Consider the following 15,693-nt stretch of genomic DNA (forward strand, 5'->3'; position numbering starts at 1 on the left):
GGATGATTATACAAAATTTTTTATGCCGGATTGAATTTTGCTTCTAGAAATCTTTTAGATTCGTCCGCGAGAGGCACTTTAATGGAAATCACTTTAGGAGAAGCTAATAAACTCCTAGATAATATTATGGTTAATTATTCTCAATGGCACACTGAAAGATCTACTAATAAGAAAGTGCATGCGATAGAAGAAATTAATGTTTTGAGTGGAAAGATGGATGAACTTATGAAATTATTTGCTAATAAAAGTGTTTCTTCTGATCCTAATGATATGCCTTTGTCTAGTTTGATTGAGAATAATAATGAATCTATGGATCTGAATTTTGTTGGTAGGAACAATTTTGGTAACAACGCGTATAGAGGAAACTTAAATCCTAGGAAGTATCCTAGTAATCCCTCTAATAATTATGGTATTTCCTACAACAATTCTTATGGAAATTATAACAAGATGCCCTCTGATTTTGAATCTAATATTAAAGAATTTATTACCTCGCAAAAGAATTTTAATGCTTTGATTGAAGAATAATTGCTTAAGATTGATGAGTTGGCTAGGAACGTTGATAGAATTTCTCTTGATGTTGATTCTTTGAAACTTAGATCTATTCCTCCTAAGCATGATATCAATGAGTCTCTCAAATCCATGAGAATTTCCATTGATGAGTGCAAAGAAAGAACCACTAGGATGCGTGCTAAGAAAGATTAGTGAAAGTAGAGATACTTTGACTTCAGACAAAACTTATATGCACACTAAAAAGGATCGGAGGGAGTACATTTGAAACTGCTGCAAACGAGGTGATCACCCTAGGAATAATGCTAGTACGTATTGTTTTGCATGTTCATCCAATGCCAGTGATACAAGAATTCGAACTAATCGAACTAAATTCATTCATACACGGTCGTATTTCATATAAGCATGCCGGATTTCATTACATTTCATACATTCTTCAACTAAAAAGGGGTGCACTGGAGGTATAATTAATTAACCTAAGCTACCCACCTGTGTCGCCGACTCGTCACCGCCAAGAAGCTAATCGGCCATCAATGGTCAACCCGCCTAGCTTGGCTTCAACCGGAGGGTAGCAGCGATGGCCTTACTTGGACCCAAGCGGCGGCGACCTACCATGTTCTACTCTTCCTCGTTTTCTGTGTGGCGCGGCCTCGTTTGCAGCGGGACGGGGCCTCGACGAAGACGGCGATGTCCCGTGTCTTGTTGCCGACAGAGCGACGCCTCAGTGGAGAGGGGAATCCTCCCCCTCGTTGCCGGCAGGGCGGGCCCTCGGCTGAGCAAGCGATGTCCTCTACCTCATTGTTGGCGGGGCAGGGCCTCAGCGCTGTAGGGCCTCGCCGAAGCCGGTGAGGTCCTCTGCCTTGGTGCCGGCAGGGCAGGGCCTCGGCGGAGCGGGCGATGTCCTCTGCCTCATTGTTGGTGCTGAGGGAGTCCTGGACTAAGGGGTCCTCGGGCGTCAGGCCTATTATCCATGGGCCGGACTGATGGGTTGTGAAGACATGAAGGCCGAAGACTGTACCTATGTCCGGATTGGACTCTCCTTGGCGTGGAAAGCAATCTTGGCGACAGACTATGAAGATTCCTTCTTATGTAACCGACTCTATGTAACCCTAGATCCCCCCGGTGTCTATATAAACTGGAGGGGTTAGTCCGTAAAGGATAGATACTCATTACCATAGTCATACAGGCTAGGCTTCTAGGGTTTAGCCATTACGATCTTGTGGTAGATCAACTCTTGTAACACTCATATTCATCAAGATCAATCAAGCAAGACGTAGGGTATTACCTCCATAGAGAGGTCCCGAACCTGGGGAAACATTGTGTCCCCCGTCTCCTGTTACCATCAATCCTAGGCGCACAGTTCGGGACCCCCTACCCGAGATCCGCCGGTTTTGACACTGACATTGGTGCTTTCATAGAGAGTTCCGCTATGACATCGACAAAAGGTTCGATGGCCCCTTCAATCGTCTTTAGTGACGCTGTCCAAGGAGAAACCTTCCTTCCCGGATAGATTTCGTGTTCGGCGGCTTCGTACTGCAGGCCAACTCACTTGGCGATCTGGAGCAGATCGACAGCTACGCCCCTGGCCACCAGGTCAGATTTGGAAGCTTGAACTATGTCGCGGATATCCGTGGCCACCAGGTCAGATTCGGTTATTGATTTTCGAATTTAGCGCCGCAAACATCTTCCAGCACTCACCTTTGGGTGATGTTCTAAAACCTTTAAAGAACTTGTCCTTGGAAAAGGACTCACAGCCGATCTATGTTTAGTTCGAGCTAGAGGCTAACAATGGAGAATTTTGCTTCCCACCCGCCACCCACTCCATAGCCACTATCAAGGACTTAACCGACATGCTCGCTTCTGGCTCCGAAGACATTGATGGTATAGACGACGATGCCAATAAGGAGCAAGGCCAAGACCCGCCAGTCATCAGGCGTGAGACGGCCACCCCTTCATATGACGTGTACATGATCGATACACATAAAAAGCCTTGCGACAGGGACAAGGGAGATCCAGTTAAAACTTCTGAGACACAGCGTAAGTTCCGGCGCCCCAAACACCGCCCCAAGTCACACCGCAGCAACGATGGCACTGGAGAAAATAGAACTCCGGAAGGCGCCGAAAGCAATGAAGACCCCGTGGGAGCAATATCCGAGCAGGAGGAATAAGAAAACGGGCAAGCCAGCCCCGATGAACAGGCCCCGCCCAGCGACGGTTCGGAGGATGACAACTACCTTACGCTCTCCGAAGATGAGGTAAGCCTCGGCGACAAAGAATTCATCGTACCCGAAGAGCCCTTCGAGCAGGAGCGCTTCAAGCGCAGGCTGATAGCTACGGCAAGGAGCCTGAAAAAGAAGCAGCAGCAGCTTCAAGCTGACCAAGACCTACTCAATGACAGATGGACCGAAGTCCTGGTCGCCGAAGAATACGCCCTCAGTGGCCTAGCCAAAAGCTACCCAAAGCACAGATTGCTATACCAGTCCGATGACGGGGCATTCGAGCCCATACCATCGTCACACAATGCGGCATGTCGCCGACAACTCTGTCTGGATAAAGAGGCAACTCAATCCGAACACTAGACCGCCTGTAACACCCTCGATGCGACTATAGCTCCCACGTGTCGAGGCACGACTTAGAGACATAATCCCATTGAAGGCATATGTCGCAAGTTAGGCAATCTTCACAACATCCCATGTAATATGAAGAGTAAAGGGGAGAACATAGTTGGCTTACACTCGCCACGTCAATCAAGAACATAAATAACATTACATCATCCAAAACACTCATGGCCCGACTACGGTGCCAAAATAGAAGAGAACCCAACATACGACACGGTCCCAATCACCCTCAACTGGGCACCACTACTGATCATCGGGAAAGGAAACATAGTAACGCTGAGAGTCCTCGTCGAACTCCCACTTGAGCTCGTACTCGTCACCTGGAGCGGAATCACCTGGACCTGCATCTAGAGTTATAGTATCTGTGAGCCATAGGGACTCAGCAATCTCGCACCCTCGCGATCAAGACTATTTAAGCTTATAGGAATGGTAAGGCAATTATATGTGGAGCTGCAGCAAGCGACTAGCATATGTGGTGGCTAACTTATTCGCAAAAGAGAGCGAGAAGAGGAGGCAAAGCGCGAGCGAGAATCTAGAGGAACAACCTGCGCAAGCATAACTCCAACACCATGTCCACTTCCCGGACTCCGCCGAGAAGAGGCCATCACGGTAACACACTCAGTTGATTCATTTTAATTAATTAAGGTTCAAGTTATCTACAACCGGACATTAACAAATTCCCATCTGCCCATAACCGCGGGCACGGCTTTCGAAAGTTCAATCCCAACTTAGCCCATGACAAGCTCTCACGGTCAACGAAGGAATAGACCTCCTCCCAAGATGTTCCGATCAGACTCGGTATCTCGGTAACTCAAGACACTTCGACAGGTTAAAACAAGACCAACAACACCGCCCGAATGTGCCGACAAATCCCGATAGGAGCTGCACATATCTCTTTCTCAGGGCACACTCAGATTGTCTAAACTTCCGGTAGGCCAGCCCAGAGTTGCCCCTGGTAGCCACCGGCGGCTGACTGTTTGGACCAACACTCAGAGGAGCACTGGCCCGGGGGGGTTAAAATAAGATGACCCTTGAGTCTGCAGAACCCAAGGGAAAGAAAAGGGCTAGGTGAAAAATGGTAAAACCAAGGTTGGGCATTGCTGGACAAGCTTTAATCAAGGTGAAATATCAAGGGGTTCCCATTATAACCCAACCACGTAAGGAACGCAAAATCCGGGAACATAACACCGATATGACGGAAACTAGGACGGCAAGAGTGGAACAAAACACTAGGCGAGAGGCCGAGCCTTCCACCCTTTTCCAAGTATATATATGCATTAAGATAACATAGCAATATAATGATATCCCAACAAGTAAAATAAATGTTCCAACAAGGAACGACCTCCAATCTTCACCTGCAACTAGCAACGCTATAAGAGGGGCTGAGCAAAGCGGTAACATAGCCAATCAACGGTTTGCTAGGACAATGGTGGGTTAGAGGTTTGGCATGGCAATTGGGAGGCTGACAAGCAAAAGGTAGGCATCGTAGCATTGGCATAGCAAGAGCGAGCAAACTAGCATAGCAAAGATAGTAGTGATTTCGAGGGTATGATCATCTTGCATGCACAGTTGTCAGAGTTGACTGGATCCTCAAAAGCAAACTCAATGGGCTCCTCGGTAGAGAACTCGTCTCCCGGCTCTACCCAAACAAGACAAACAAGCAACAAGGATACAATCAACCACGTGCAAGACCAAGCAATATGATGAAATGATGATATGCTATGCGGGATGCGATGCGGGATGCAAAATGCAAGGTATGACAGGAAATGCATGAACCTGGCCTCAACTTGGAATTCCAAGTGTGCCACTGGAAAGATGATATGAAATCGCTTGAAAACGATATAAAGAACGCCGGAATCGGAGTTACGGTTTGGAAAAGGCAAGCATTTTAAGAATGACACCGGTCTGCGATCTACAGCAAGTAGGCATCTAAATGAAATGAGATGAACGTGCTACAGCCGCCGAACATGACAACAAAAGGCATGGCAGGGATGAACACAAGATGCTTTACAAAAGACTAGCACTGCGCTACGGCCAATTCATCCAATATGAGGTTCAAACAAGCATGGCAAAAACGCAAATGCAAAACAGATTCCAGACTTAGTGAAATTAACATTTGTCTGAAATTTCAGATCATGAAGCCCTCTTGGGAGCAACAAAACAACATGATATATGACCTCATTAAGACAAATAAGAACATGGCATGGAGCTACTCAACAAGCTTAACAAAAGACCCAAAGTGACCTGGGGCCAAAAGGGTTCACAAAATATATTAACGGGCACACGAACATAGCTCAAACACAATCAGTTTTCAGACTTAGTGAGAACTGGGACATGCTGAAATATAACTCACGAAGGCATGTAAACGAGCTCAATGCACTGACAATGGTGCAAGTCATGGCAAGGCAAGCATACACCAATAAAGAAGGCACAAAATACAAGCTAGACATGGCAATAAAAATGGCATAGCATGCACGGATCAACTACAATAACATCGGCAAAATCGCAAACGAGTTGACGATCTGCCCAGATTCACAACGAAGAAAAAGTAGAGCTCGATTGACTATAGCTATGTTGCTCCATAATTTCAAACAAAGACATGGATGGATAGAGCATAACATGATTAACAAAACTCCGTTACTGATCATCCTCAAAAGAGGCACGGATCACTAGGAAACAACACGAACATATGGCAGCATGAACTAAATAATCCCAGACTTAGTGAAAACTACTAAGTCTCTGAAAACAGATTTACCGGGTGCCTCACTTTGCAAGCTTGCACAAGTCACCACACACATCCTAAAAATGCATGGGTTGCACCTCTGGAAAGAAGGCAAAATGCTTAACAAAACACATGAAGGACTCACAGGCATAGCATGCACACAATAATCATGGCAAAAATGACAAAAGTCTAAGACGAACTAGCAGATCTGACAATTAACTCACGAGCCTCCTTCCAACAGCATTTTGGGCATCAAGATGAGCTCAAATGAAAATGATGCAATGTAATGAAATGATGTACTCGTCGATACAAACAGTTTGATATATTATATGCCCGAATCGGAGCTACGGATGCAAAGTTACGGAGCCTCGAACATAGCAACTTGGACTAAAAATTTCAGGACTTGGAGAAAAAACCACCTCGCGAAAATTAGGGTTACTGTAGCGCGGATCGGATCTGGCGACGCGGCACTGTAGCAGATCGGGGTCGCCGGAGTTCGCTCGTCGTCGCTGGGGAGAGATCCGAGATCCGAAAATGGGGGGGGGGGGCTATTTATAGGCATTAGTGGAGCTAGGGGAGTCCAAATGAGGTGCGGTTTTTGGCCACGCGATCGTGATCAAACGCTCTAGGACATGGAGCAGAGCTTGGTGGGTTTTGGGCCAAATTGGAGGGGTGTTGGGCTGCAACACACAGGGGGCCTTTTCGGTCCTTCGGTTAACCGTTTGAGTATCAAACGAAGTCCAAATGGCACGAAACTTGACAGGCGGTCTACTGGTAGTAAACCAAGGCCGCTTAGCAAGTCTCAGTCCAATCCGGAAATGTTTAATACCACACATGAAAGAAAGCTAGAATTGACCACCGGAGGAGAACGAAGCGCCGGAATGCAAAACGGACAACGGGGAAAATGCTCGAATGCATAAGACGAACACATATGCAAATGCAATGCACATGATGACATGATATGAGATGCATGACAATGAAAACAACACACGGAGGCAAAGACCCGAACCCGAGAAATAAATATAACTTAACGCCGGAAACGGCAAGAGTTGGAGTACAAATAGGGAAAGTTATATCTGGGGCGTTACAACACTCCACCACTACGAAAAGATCTCGTCCCGAGATCTAGGACTGAAAGAACTCCGGGTACTCAGAACGGAGGTGATTCTCGCGTTCCCAGGTAGCTTCACGGTCGGAATGGTGCGACCACTTGACTTTGAGGAATCTGATTGACTTGTTGCGAGTCTTGTGTTCAGTCTCTTCAAGAATAGCAACTGGGTGCTCACGATAAGAGAGATCTGCTTGGAGCTCAATGTCCTCGAAGTTGACGGTGCGGTTAGGAGTCTTGAAGCACTTTCGAAGCTGAGAGACATGGAACACGTCATGAACATTTGCAAAGTTTGAAGGAAGCTCGAGTTGATAGGTGAGGGCGTCTCTCTTGCTGACAATCTTGAAAGGTCCCACGTATCTACGGGCATGCTTCCCTTTGATACGGAAGCGACGAGTACCTTTCATAGGAGAGACACGGAGGTAAACATGATCTTCGATCTCGAAAGCCAAATCATGGTGCTTACTATCATAGTAGCTCTTCTGGCGGGATTGGGCTGCTTTGAGGTTATCACGAATGAGTTTGCACATTTCTTCTGCCTCTGTGATTAAGTCATTACCCAGCAGCTGACGTTCACCGGTTTCAGACCAGTTGAGAGGGGTACGGCACTTCCTGCCATACAAAATTTCAAAAGGGGCCTTGCCCGAACTTGCTTGAAAACTATTGTTATAGGAGAATTCAGCATAAGGAAGACAATCCTCCCACTTCATGCCGAAGGAGATCACAGAAGCCCTGGGCATATCTTCAAGAATCTGGTTGACACGCTCGACTTGACCGCTTGTTTGAGGATGGAAAGCAGTGCTGAAGCGGATGTTGGTGCCCATGGCCTTGTGGAAAGAATCCCAAAACTTCGAGGTAAAGATGCTGCCACGGTCTGAAGAGATCACTTGTGGAATACCGTGTAGAGAGACAATGCAAGAGGTATAGAGTTCCGCCAATTGAGCTGCAGTGATCGACTCTTTGATAGGAAGAAAGTGAGCCACTTTGGTGAGCTTGTCGATGACAACGAATATAGCATCATTGCCACGCTTAGACTTTGGAAACCCAGTCATGAAGTCCATTTCAATGTGGTCAAACTTCCATTCTGGAATGGCAAGAGGTTGGAGGAGACCTGCTGGCCTTTGGTGTTATGCCTTCACTCTTCTGCAGACATCACATTCATTCACGAATTGAGCGATCTCGCGCTTCATTCGAGTCCACCAATAAGCTTGCTTAAGGTCCTGATACATCTTCGTACTCCCAGGGTGGATGGAGAGGAGAGAATTGTGAGCCTCGTTCATGATCACTTGACGGAGGTCACCTTTGGGTACAACAATTCGATCCTCGAAGAAGAGAGTGTCCTTGTCATCAAGGAGGTAGCACTTGTACTTGGACTGACTCTTGGCAATCCCAATCTTCACCTTTTTCACCATAGCATCAAGAAGCTGGGCTTGGCGAATCTGGTCTTCTAAGGTAGGAGAGACTTGAAGGTTGGCGAGGAAACCTTGAGGAACAACTTGCAAATTAAGTTTGTGGAAAGCTTCACAAAGCTTGGGTTGATAAGGCTTAAGAGTCAGACTGTTGCAGTAAGCCTTCCTGATCAAAGCGTCAGCAATCACATTAGCCTTGCCTGGAGTATACTCGATACTCGGATTATACTCTTGAATCATTTCGACCCATCGAGTTTTCCTGAGGTTGAGATTAGGCTGAGTGAAGATGTACTTGAGACTCTTGTGATCACTGAAAATGTCCACTTTTCTTCCCAATAGAAGATGTCTCCAAGTCAAAAGAGCATGCACAACTGCCGCCAACTCGAGATCATGAGTGGGGTAGTTCTTCTCATTAGGCTTCAACTGGCGAGATGTATAAGCAACAACTTTCTTCTCTTGCATCAAAACTGCGCCAAGACCTTGGAGAGAGGCATCACAAAAGACCTCGTACGGTTTGGATTCATCAGGCGGAGTCAGAACTGGAGCAGTGATCAACTTCTCTTTCAAAGTGTTGAAAGCAATATCACACTTCGGAGACCAAACGTACTTGACGTGCTTCTGAAGAAGATTAGAGAGAGGCTTCGCGATCTTAGAAAAGTTTTCAACGAATCTTCGGCAATAGCTTGCGAGACCGAGAAAACTATGGAGTTGCTTCATGTTCTGAGGAGGTTCCCAATTCACAATTGCGGACACCTTCTCATGATTCACGGCAATGCCCTTGGGCAGAGATGATATGACCAAGATAAAGAACCTCATCGAGCCAAAATTCACACTTAGAGAACTTGGCGTAGAACTGATGTTCTCTGAGCTTATCGAGAACCAAACGCAAGTGCTTGGCATGATCTTCCTTGTTCTTGGAGAAAACCAGAATGTCATCGAGATAGACCAAAACGAAGTCATTGGTGTAGGCGTTGAAGGTGAAATTCATCATGCGAGAGAATGTCGGAGGAGCGTTGGCGAGGCCAAAAGACATGATAGTGTATTCATATGAACCAAAGCTTGTTCTGAATGCTGTCTTGGGAATATCTTCTTCACGAATGTGAATCTGGTGATAACCCATACGGAGATCAAGCTTGGATAATACTTGGGCACCTTTGAGTTGTTCGAACAGCTCATTGATGTTGGGAAGTGGGTATTTGTTCTTGATGGTCTTCTTGTTCACCGGACGGTAATCAACACAAAGTCGGTCTGTTCCATCCTTCTTCTTCACAAAAAGAACACCACAACCCCACGGAGAAGAACTAGGCCGGATGAGACCCATTCTTTCTTGCTCATCGAGTTGCTTCTTCAGCTCCTTCAACTCTTCAGGTCCGAGCTTGTAAGGACGTTTGCACACAGGTTCCGTGCCAGGCTCAAGTTCAATAACGAATTCAACTGGCCGGTGCGGAGGCATTCCTGGGAGCTCTTCTGGAAAGACGTCTTGATATTCGCAAATGACTGGAATTTGAGAGATGGCATCCAATTCACCCTTCTCATTGAGAGCAAACAGGCGGATAGTATTATCCCGAGCGGCAAAGACAATTACATCCTCAGACGAATGAGTCAATTGAATCTGCCTGGCTGCACAATCAAGCTGAGCCTTGTGCTTAGAAAGCCAATCCATTCCGAGAATAAGATCAATATCTGAGTTACCAAGGATCATTGGAGAAGCCAGAAACTTGAAATCACCCATCGAGATAGAAATATCCGAAACTTCGTAGTTAGCAAGCAAGCATCTACCCGGAGAGATGACTGATAATGGCTTATGCATAACTTGAGAAAACCACCCATGCTTAGATGCAAAAGGTCTGGAAATGAAGCAATGCGAAGCACCCGTGTCAAAAAGAACTTTTGCAGGAACATCGTTAACAGGAAGGTTACCCATAATCACATCTGACGAGTCCTCTGCCTGGGCTGCATTCACCATATTGACCTTGGCGTACTTGGGGTTATGCTTGACCACAGCTGTGCTTGCCGATCTGACAGGAGGAGGAGGAGGAAGGCGCCTCTGGTTGAGACACTTGTTAGCATAGTGACCCTTCTGTTGGCACTTGTTGCACGTGACCTCTGAAAGCGGACGGTGATACGGAGCACTCGATCTTGGAGCTTGAGACGAAGTCTTGTTCTGAAAGCCCGGGTTGGGTGGGTGGGAAGAACCACTGCCACCTTTGCTCTTCTGCTGGTACGGCTGACGGAACGGAGGAGGAGGAAGCCAAAACTTCTGCTGCTTGGCCACTTGAGTAGAGGAAGAAGGAGTAACATCTCTGACTCGCTTCCTGGAAGCATCACACCTCAACTGAGCAGCCTCTTGCTTCAGTGCCATGTTGTAGAACTCATCGTATCTCAAGGGCTTGAAGAGAACAAGAGCGAGCTGAATATCTTCTCTGAGACCACCCCTGAACTGATATATCATGCTCTTCTCATCAGGGACGTCCTGCTTGGCAAAGCAGGCGAGCTTCTGGAACAACTTGTTGTAGTCATAGACAGACAAAGAGCCTTGCTTCAGATAGCGAAATTCCTCATGCTTGCTTTCAACCATGCTTTGCGGAATATGATGAGCTCGGAAATCTCGACGGAAATCATCCCAAGTGATAACACGTCCACCTCTGGAATCCTTGTACTGTTGGAACCATTCTGCAGCTTGATCTCTGAGTTGGAAGGAAGCGAACTTCACAAAGTCCTCAGGCCTGACGTTGCTGCACTCGAAATGCTTACACAGATCCACAAGCCAATCGTCAGCATCGGTTGCCTCAACACAATTGCTGAAAGTCTTTGGCCCATTAGCAAGGAACTGGTTGAGTGTAGCAAAGTGACTCTGATTGCTGCCTTGATTCCCTTGACTTCCTTGATTGCGCTCTTGGAGAATTTGCATGATCAGCTGAGTGTTTGCATTGGTCGCGGCCATCACAGCTTGCCATGCCTCTGGAGGAGGTGGAGGTGGTGGCGGATCAGGATTCGGAGTCGTGCGCGTTGGAGGAGCCATCCTAAAGAGGTTGACCACCATTAGCACCTTGACAGACAAATATTGAAGCTGAATCCAACGGAATGAAAATTGCAACATATAGTCTTCACATCCGAACAAAATGAACAAATGCATTCCTCTTGAAATGGTCACATATCCATAAATTGAGAAGCCACGTAGAATTAAGGTAGAGAAATAAATCAACAAGGTACGGATCAAGAACGAATAATCAGTAAGAAATCCCAATCTCAAACCAATATCCGTGGAAGAAAAACTAGAGCTACTAGAATTCCCACCTATGAAACTCCCGAACCTTTCCAGTTATGCAATCAGGTGTTAGGGATACAGGGGAAGCATAATATCTCACCCAAACTAGCAATACCTACATCCAGCTGTATCCATCCTTCAACACATAACCAAGAAACCTTCGGAAACCATCTACCTCAACCTTCGAAAAGCATCCGTTATACAAGTTATGACGATACTCCCGAACTCCCGCCCCAGTACTGAGTGGCGTCGAGGTTATCTCACCAACGAACTGCATAAAAGAGATTTTCGATGTCGGCGAACATATCTCAAGTATTCCAGAATTGCAATGATAAAATTATGATGACAACACCTTAGAGCTCAACTCCTCGGGACACTTCCACTAAACCCCTGACAGGAGGCACCAAGACAATGTTCTCATCATAAGCCATCGGAACGATTCCAAGATACTCGCGTGATCCTAAAAAAATTAGTGAAATTTGAGAAGAGAAGAGTCAAAACTCTACGTCAGGATGCCTAACCAGAGCGATGAGGAGACTGGGAAGTAAAAAGAATTCCTAAGTTCTCCGATATATAATTCCTAAGGACTCAAAACATTTTTCTAGACACAACTCGACCGCTAAAAACGATCAAGCAATGGGGATCCTAAGGTCGGGGAAGGCTCTGATACCAATTTGTAACACCCTCGATGCGACTATAGCTCCCACGTGTCGAGGCACGACTTAGAGACATAATCGCATTAAAGGCATATGTCGCAAGTTAGGCAATCTTCACAACATCCCATGTAATATGAATAGTAAAGGGGAGAACATAGTTGGCTTACACTCGCCACGTCAATCAAGAACATAAATAACATTACATCATCCAAAACACTCATGGCCCGACTACGGTGCCAAAATAGAAGAGAACCCAACATGCGACACGGTCCCAATCACCCCAACTCGGCACCACTACTGATCATCGGGAAAGGAAACGTAGTAACGCTGAGAGTCCTCGTCGAACTCCCACTTGAGCTCGTACTCGTCACCTGGAGCGGAATCACCTGGACCTGCATATGGAGTTATAGTATCTGTGAGCCACAGGGACTCAGCAATCTCGCACCCTCGCGATCAAGAATATTTAAGCTTATAGGAATGGTAAGGCAATTATATGTGGAGCTGCAGCAAGTGACTAGCATATGTGGTGGCTAACTTATTTGCGAAAGAAAGTGAGAAGAGGAGGCAAAGCGCGAGCGAGAATCTAGAGGAACAACCTGCGCAAGCATAACTCCAACACCGTGTCCACTTCCCGGACTCCGCCGAGAAGAGGCCATCACGGTAACACACTCAGTTGATTCATTTTAATTAATTAAGGTTCAAGTTATCTACAACCGGACATTAACAAATTCCCATCTGCCCATAACCGCGGGCACGGCTTTCGAAAGTTCAATCCCAACTTAGCCCATGACAAGCTCTCACGGTCAACGAAGGAATAGACCTCCTCCCAAGATGTTCCGATCAGACTCGGTATCTCGGTAACTCAAGACACTTCGACAGGTTAAAACAAGACCAACAACACCGCCCGAATGTGCCGACAAATCCCGATAGGAGCTGCACATATCTCTTTCTCAGGGCACACTCAGATTGTCTAAACTTCTGGTAGGCCAGCCCAGAGTTGCCCCTGGTAGCCACCGGCGGCTGACGGTTTGGACCAACACTCAGAGGAGCACTGGCCCGGGGGGGTTAAAATAAGATGACCCTTGAGTCTGCAGAACCCAAGGGAAAGAAAAGGGCTAGGTGACAAATGGTAAAACCAAGGTTGGGCATTGCTGGACAAGCTTTAATCAAGGCGAAATATCAAGGGGTTCCCATTATAACCCAACCGCGTAAGGAACACAAAATCCGGGAACATAACACCGATATGACGGAAACTAGGGCGGCAAGAGTGGAACAAAACACTAGGCGAGAGGCCGAGCCTTCCACCCTTTACCAAGTATATAGATGCATTAAGATAACATAGCAATATAATGATATCCCAACAAGTAAAATAAATGTTCCAACAAGGAACGACCTCTAATCTTCACCTGCAACTAGCAACGCTATAAGAGGGGCTGAGCAAAGCGGTAACATAGCCAATCAATGGTTTACTAGGACAATGGTGGGTTAGAGGTTTGACATGGCAATTGGGAGGCTGACAAGCAAAAGGTAGGTATCATAGCATTGGCATAGCAAGAGCGAGCAAACTAGCATACCAAAGATAGTAGTGATTTCGAGGGTATGATCATCTTGCCTGCACAGTTGTTAGAGTTGACTGGATCCTCAAAAGCAAACTCAACGGGCTCCTCGGTAGCGAACTCATCTCCCGGCTCTACCCAGACAAGACAAACAAGCAACAAGGATACAATCAACCACGTGCAAGACCAAGCAATATGATGAAATGATGATATGCTATGCGGGATGCAAAATGCAAGATATGACAGGAAATGCATGAACCTGGCCTCAACTTAGAATTCCAAGTGTTCCACTGGAAAGATGAGATGAAATCGCTTGAAAACGATATAAAGAACGCCGGAATCAGAGTTACGGTTTCGAAAAGGCAAGCATTTTAAGAATGACACCGGTTTGCGATCTACAGCAAGTAGGCATCTAAATGCAATGAGATGAACGTGCTACAGCCACCAAACATGACAACAAAGAGCATGGCAGGGATGCACACAAGATGCTTAACAAAAGACTAGCACTGAGCTACGGCCAATTCATCCAATATGAGGTTCAAACAAGCATGGCAAAAACCCAAATGCAAAACAGATTCCAGACTTAGTGAAATTAACACTTGTCTGAAATTTCAGATCACAAAGCCCTCTTCGGAGCAACAAAACAACATGATAAATGACCTGATTAAGACAAGTAAGAACATGGCATGGAGCTACTCAACAAGATTAACAAAAGACCCAAAGTGATCTGGGGCCAAAAGGGTTCACAAAATATATTAACGGGCACACGAACATAGCTCAAACACAATCAGTTTTCAGACTTAGTGAAAACTGGGACATGCTGAAATATAACTCATGAAGGCATGTAAACGAGCTCGATGCACTCACTACGGTGCAAGTCATGGCAAGGCAAGCATACATCCATAAATAAGGCACAAAATACAAGCTAGACATGGCAAGAACAATGGCATAGCATGCACGGATCAAGTACAATAACATCGGCAAAATCGCAAACGAGTTGACGATTTGCCCAGATTCACAACGAAGCAAAAGTAGAGCTCGATTAACTCAAGCTAGGGTGCTCCATAATTTCAAACAAAGACATGTATGGATAGAGCATAACATGATTAACAAAACTCCTTTAATGATCATCCTCAAAAGAGGCACGGATCACTAGGAAACAACACGAACATATGGCACCATGAACTAAATAATCCCAGACTTAGTGAAAACTACTAAGTCTCTGAAAACAGATTTACCGGGTGCCTCACTTTGCAAGCTTGCACAAGTCACCATACACATCCTAAAAATGCATGGGTTGCACCTCTGGAAAGAAGACAAAATGCTTAACAAAACATATGAGGACTCACAGGCATAGCATGCACACAATAATCATGGCAAAAATGACAAAAGTCTAAGACAAACTAGCAGATCTGACAATTAACTCACGAAGCCTCCTTCCAACAGCATTTTGGGCATCAAGATGAGCACAAATGAAAATGACGCAATGGAATGAAATGATGTACTCGTCGATATGAACATTTTAATATATTATATACCCGAATTGGAGCTACGGATGCAAAGTTACGGAGCCTCTAACATAGCAACTTGGACTACAAATTTCAGGACTTAGAGAAAAAACCACCTCACGAAAATTAAGGTTACTGTAGAGCGGATCGGATCTGGCGACGCGGCACTGTAGCAGATCAGGGTCGCCGGAGTTCGCTCATCGTCGGCGGCGTTCGAAGCGGCCGGAGGAGAGGCAGGCCGGCGCGGGCAGCTGCCGGTGCGGGCGAGCGGCGTTGGGCACAGGGTCGGCGCACGGGAGGCGGTGGTCGCGGCGGGGTAGGCAGCCGGCGGGCGGTCGCGG

This window comes from Triticum aestivum, chromosome 3A (genome assembly GCF_018294505.1).
Source record: "Triticum aestivum cultivar Chinese Spring chromosome 3A, IWGSC CS RefSeq v2.1, whole genome shotgun sequence".
Lineage (NCBI taxonomy): Eukaryota > Viridiplantae > Streptophyta > Magnoliopsida > Poales > Poaceae > Triticum > Triticum aestivum.